A 6,963-nucleotide genomic window follows, 5' to 3' on the forward strand; every position below is an offset into this window, starting at 1 on the left:
AGTATTATTGATTTATTTTAATGCACAGGCCAGTTTTCTCTTAGTTTGCATTGGAACAAACATCCCCAATAAGTTCCGATAATGACAGAAAAGGCAACGTTCCACTGTTGTGTTTGGGAATAGCTTCCTTTTACTGCAAAATCATTGTGGACTTATGAATAAATCATTATGCATAAGATAATATAATGCATCAAGCCATATTGGCCATAGACCTTTAACCCTTGGTAGGTTATGAGATTAATCAAAGAAAATGCACTCACCCAGATATTTGGTTAATGTTTGGCCTCAAATGCCAAACCACCGAAAGGATTGATCTCCATCAAACACTGAGGAGATGAAAAAGGTTTGTGTTTAATCCATCACCAAAAGATTATTTAATAATCTCTATAGGATTTAAATGATGCTAATAGAAGCAGGGCCACTCTTAATATGCAGCGCAGTTTCATATCCCCATCATACTGTATATGTGTTCATGTATTGACATTCTTTTGTGCATGACAATGAACTCAAGACTTAAATTTGAATACCCACGACTAACGAGGGAATGCTATTTCAGTTCTTTTAGCTTCACAAATAGGAAGTACTTCATAAATAAGAAACAAAAACTGTTTGTTACATTGTTCCAACATGTTTACCACTTCATAATATCAAGCAACTGCACATAGCCGAAAAACAGCTGAAAATAAATAAATAAAGTCGCATGAGAAAATCTATTGTAAAGTTGTAATTAAAGTAAAGAGGAACAAATGAAAAGACCTGTTCAAGGATCAGAGAAGACATTTCATATCTTCTTGTGAATGGCAATCGACCCTGAGCCCCTTGAAACAGCCACGAAACAGCCTTGGGCTTTTTGGGACCCTTTCATTTAAAGAAATTAAATTATATTTTTTGCATTGAGGTCAGTCACGTAATTAGGCTATTTCATAATGATGCATTATAATAATTGAATGGATCCGGACCAAGACCAAACCTGATGAGATAGGCTACATAAGATCAGTCGATACAGTTCGAGTGAATCATTTTTTGATTCCTCGCTATTTAAAAGCACTTTTATTAGAATATTTGCAAGGAAGCCATATGCGGCTGATGATAGTGCCTTCTTAAAAAATAAAAAATAAAACACATAATGGGTTTGTTTACACTGGGTCACTTCGTATTTTCTCTGATCGGATAACTATCCGATCGTAAAAAAACCAGGTGTAAATGCCGTCCGAAAAGCTTTCGAGACGGATTTAAATCCGATCGCTCAATTAGCCTACCATTTCAGGTGGAGGTCTGGGCCGCATTCCAGACGAAACTGGAAAAGTGTAAATGCATCTGGTTTTTGAAACCACATGTAGATTTTACTCCACCCAAAATGTTAAATTTAAACAAACGCGTGAGATCGTGTTATAGGATATGTTTGGCGGCGCTACCGCAACACGCATCGCCGTAGATGAATATTACTTGTGTAGGCATTTTTATTTAGTCATTTATTTAGTAATTTAGGCCTACTTGATTTTATCACGGGAAATGACCCGTGCAAAATCTAAACCTCTGTCCTTCATTTTAAAGGAAATATTCGCACAATATTGGAAAAATCCAGCTATTTTAAACCATGAAGGTGAGCCAGTGGAAACAAGTGCAAACAATGCCGGTGTTATGCCGGTAAAGAAGTCGCAAACCCCAGTCAATTATTCACTAGTCTACAGAAACTGAAAGTATGAACATCTGACGCTGCATTAAAGGTTCTCTCAGAGACGATGAGAGTAGGCTATCTAGGCTAGGCTACTTAAACGTGCTGATAACGGTAGGCTAATAGCTGTCTTAATCTATTTTCTTAATATTTCTCTTGTGGCCCATAATAAGTGAAAAAATTAGAAGAGAAGAATTTCGTGTAAAACAGGTAGGCTAGTTTCTTAAATGATGTGTAGGCCTAAACTAATCTAACTAATCTTCTACTTTCCTCGCAGCTCGTCGGTTATGCGCTTTAAAATTATTGCGGGGCAAATGAATTGTAATAGCCTATAGGCCTAATAAAGGTAGTAGCCTTGTAATAATAATTATAATTTAATACGTTACTGGAAATGTCAAATCCTCTTGATAAGGCCGATAACTGATCATCTTCTGATCATGGTCTATAAGCTGATCATCGTCTATCGGCACAACCTGGCACGGGGCTATCTCGGGGTTAGTGTTTCTTGATTTAAGAAAAAGCTGCTTTTTCAAAGAACCAGTTCCTTACCCAATGCAAACAATCAGAGACGGTTTGTGTGGCACTTCATTTACGATAGAGGCGGGGGAGTTATGAGGTTTAACTGACAGTTTAAGTAGGCTATCCAATGGAGATACGAGGTTCAGTCACAAGCTCTTTTTAATACATTTCATTGGTTAAATATTTTTAAAACCCACAGACAGATCATGTAAAGGGTGACCAATAGTAATGATTTATTTTTTTTAAATGGCAAAAAATGGAAATATGAGGTTTGTGCCAATATTTAAACTGTTAAATTATATAGTAGTTGTCTTACAGTGTTGTACTATAAGAGTGAAATAATTAATAATAATTAAAAATGTGCAATAAGCCTGTAAATCCGGCCCTGATTATGCTTTATAGTCCCCATGAAATCAAGTTTTTGGCTTTTAGTATGAATAGCCTATGTTAGTCTTACATTTATCTATAAGCTATAGTGTGCTCCAAAACAATGACAAAATCCGCATTTAGAAGATATAAGCATTCAAAACTTATACAGTCCAAATATGGATGAATGATTTTGATGACATCACTCTGCACTTCAACTTCTCATCAGATTTCCTGTCCAATCAAATGCTCTCTAGAATCTAAAGCCTCGCCCCCTACATTATAAATAGATCCTGCACCTAAAATCGGTCACTTGTTCACACATTTACTTTCTACATTGTGAATGGCACTTAGTGCACTATATAGGGGATAGGCAACGATTCAGAAAATATGCTTTCCATTGAAGCAAATGAAGTTTGCGCAGTGCAGTGTCAGTGCAGACAGCAAAATGTATCGGACCCATTTGAATTCTGCAGAATGCTAGATTTTAAAGTGATATGGAAAACATTTTAGAAGGAAACTGCGGCTTTACTGAGCTCAACGGCTCTGGCCAAGCTTTGACATAAACAAAATCCTATTGGCTATTTTAAAAAGGGGGAGGAGCTAATTGATATGTCCACCCTGTCCTCCTGTTTCAGTGGAAATTACGTCAATATATTAAATAATGTTTCAAGTCACTTCAGTGGGCCTTTAAATTGTTAATTTAGATAGTAATTTTCTTACAGTGTTTTACTATTAGAGTGAAATAATTATAATAATTAAAAATGTTCACTATGCTCGAATGTCCAGGGGGTGCCTATAAATCCGGCCCTGATTTTGCTTTAATTTCAAGTGGAAATTAGACCGAGAGTGAGCTAATACACAAAAGAGGCAGAAATGGAGACAACTGTGAGAGCGAGCCAGAATGGAGGCATGAGAGGAGATGCTGCATGTTCATTAGTCTTTGGCGAACTGCTCCTCGAGTTTCGGCTCATCTGCATGAAGACGGGCTTCTCGTGTCCCTAATGAGAGAACCTAGATTCGGTTACATTACCAAAACCCCCAGCAGCATGAGCCAATCGATCCCAGGTTTACCCCAGCGAGTCTCACTGACACTGCTGCTCTGAATACTATGATTTGGGTGTTGCTGGGGACTGGTTCCTGGTAGAGAGATGATGTGAGAAGAAGACGAGGCAAAAGCTGCAGAACTGGAGATGGACACACCCTGCACTGCTCAGCAAAACATATCCTTTTTGTTGTTTTTATTTACTTTTCTACATAAAAACCAAACTGTATACTGTTCATTTAAATCAAGGGTGTCCAAACTCGGTCCTGGATGGCCACTGTCCTGCAGAGTTCAGCTCCAACTTGCCTCAACACTCCCGCCTGGAAGTTTCGCTTAGTAAGACCTTGGTTATCTGCTTTAGGTGTGTGGTTGGAGCTAAACTCTGCAGGACAGTGGCCCTCAAGGAGAAGGAGAAGGATTAGGATTGGACACCCCTAATCTAAATGCTCTGCTAACTGAAAAATGCATTATAGTGCTGGTCAATTGCTTGCTTTGAGTTGTCTCCCTAAAAACGACCCAGAACAACCACATCTCATTCCCCTAAGAACCACTAAACAATCTTTTTAATACTGAGGTGGAAGGGTCACATTTTAGGAGTTGCAATAAATTCACAAACTTATTGTGTTATTTTAATTTGGCATTACTCATAACTTAACCGGATATGCAAATGTAGCGCGTACAGGTCGATGGTTTGCTTTATTGTGTGTGGCAGTGGACAGCAGGAGTGTGGAGATCCATATATTAACCACTGCAGGTGTAAAAGCCTTTCCTTGTACCAGTTCCAGGAGTGCTTTTACTCCGGTCCACTCTGATGGTCTCTCTCTCTGTGGCAGGACATTAGTCTGATGTGGATTGAGAAACCTGCAGCCAGGTCACTACTCTCCCCTTCTGTCATAATACATCTTTATATCTCTCCAGATTCAGATATCACTGCTGCTTTGAAAAAAAGAGGGAGAAACAAGTTAAGACCAGTAATTACTAAAATGATTCAAAAATATTAACATTGAATGCAATAAGTATTTTTACATAAAATGTAAATAAATATTTTTGAAGTAAAAGACAATTTAAAAATTGATTTTAAATAAATGGCAACATTTATAGACATTTTCAAATAAAATGTTACTAAAAATAAATAGATTTAAATAAATAAAACATGCCAAAATTTAAGACATTTTAAAGGGATAGTTCGGCCATAAATTAATATTCTGTCATTTACTAACCCTTATATTGTTCCAAACCTGTATGAGTTTCTTTCTCCTGTTGAACTAAAAACAGAAAAAAAAAAAAATTGTGTGTTTGTGTTCACACATTAAGTGCCAAAACCTGTACCAAGTGTCGTACAATTTCGATGATGTAAAAAAATGCTAAAAAACAAAAACAAAAAACGTAAACATTTTCGGTAAAAAATGACAGAACCGCACTAGAAAGCTATAATAAAATTGAATTTGAAATATATATATATATTTTTATTGAATTAAACATGCAAGTCCATGAGGTCACTGACTTCCATAGTAGGAAAAAAAATACTATAGTCAATGGCTTCAATCAAATGTCTGGTTACCAACATTCTAGTTTTATGGGATTTTATGGTGCTAAATTATATTTATGGAATAGTTATGATCCATTTATGCCAAAACATTTACCAGGTGTTGAACCATTCAGATGAAGTAAACAAATAAAAAAAATAAAAAAATTCAAGCAAAACTGATATAATCAGCACCAGAGGGTTAAATATAATTGAATATTAATAAATAAAAAAAAGTTAACAAAATGTTTAAATAAAATTGTATACATTTATTTATTTATAATAAATATAGGCCAAAAATTTACACATTTTTAAATAAAGCTATATTTTAACTATATTATATTTTTATATTTTAAATAACCATATTTATTTCAGAGATAAATGGATGGCACTTTCTGAATTAAACATGCAATTCCATGTGGATATGTGACAACAATGTAGCATACTGTTTGAAACAAGTATCGCTAGGCTACTGCATACTTTTTCATATATTTTTTAAAATTAGCATGCAGGACGCTATTTAGTATATACTCTGAAGAAAAACAGTATTCTGCACAAAGCCTTTGAGTAGAGGAAACCGGTGTTTCCTTTTTATTTGGAAGCTGCAGCCCATTAGCAGTAGTTTTGTTGTGTGGGAGTGGTTCATTTGGCCTGTAATTGAATTATTCTCTACTTTGATTGGCTTGACAGACTTATTCAGCATATCCTGTTTAAAATCACTCATACTTCCTACGCCTACATTTAATGGACTGGGAGGGCACGCCGAAAAATAATGACAGTATTTTTTTTTTTATATACAGAAAATCAGAAAGTCTCTTCCAAACAAATTGTCTGATTCATGAATGAAACCTTCTTTTGAGTCAGAACTTTACAATGAATCATTGATCCAGTTCACAAAATCGTCTAAATGATTGTACATGAATCGGACAGATCTGACTCCCACTGACACAATGGCTTCAGAAGACACTTTTATTAACTTTTTTGGGGGAATTTTTCAAGCGTGAATGCTCTAGTTCACCTCAATTGTAAGTTAATGGAAAAGAGCCTAATATATCATTAAAAATGACTCCTTTTGAAAGGGTTTGGAACGACAAGAAAATTTTGACAGGAGAGGTGTAATGGTCAGCATGGATTTCTCTGCGTGTCGTTCTTTAAAGCACACTGAGGGAGTATCAACAGCCAGCCTCTCCTCATGCTGACGGTTTTCTCTCTTTCCAAAAGATTGAGAACGCACTGAAAGAAATCAATGGATTGTGGAAGCACACAGGTACACTGTTAGATGTAAAGAGGTAAACAACTGAGGTAATAATAGAGTCCGGAATCTACGAAATGGTCTTAAAAGCCTCTTCACAAGCTGAGCTTTTAAAGAGCACGAGAGAACCGTCCAAACTCTAGAGTTGCCATTTTAGGGCCACGGGATAGAAAACCACCATAGATGGATTTTTCACTCGCCCCCTCATTCTCTCTCTCTCTCTCCCCCCTACTATATCTTACTTTGCTGATCCTGATGAAGAGGGAACAAGAGGAGGAAGTCTGGAGCCATCACTATGTCCTTATTGCAGCAGAAAAAGGGTCTGCTCGGGTCCTGCCAGTAATTGTGGTCAGGGCATTATGACCTTACTGATGTGTGTATGGAGACTCTCTGAGAGGGAGGCGGGGCACAATATTTATCCCTTATGGGAGGACGAGACTCTGCAATCACAGCTGCAGTCGGCCAACAACATCCATCCTCCTCCTCTTGTACCCTTTCAGTACCAGAAAGCCTTGAGTGTCTCTGAGAGCTATACATGGAAAATTACAACAGGCATAGCTAGATCTGTAACACACGAGGGA

The sequence above is a fragment of the Scardinius erythrophthalmus genome (assembly GCF_964197995.2).
Source record: "Scardinius erythrophthalmus genome assembly, chromosome: 16".
NCBI classification, from domain to species: Eukaryota; Metazoa; Chordata; class Actinopteri; order Cypriniformes; family Leuciscidae; genus Scardinius; species Scardinius erythrophthalmus.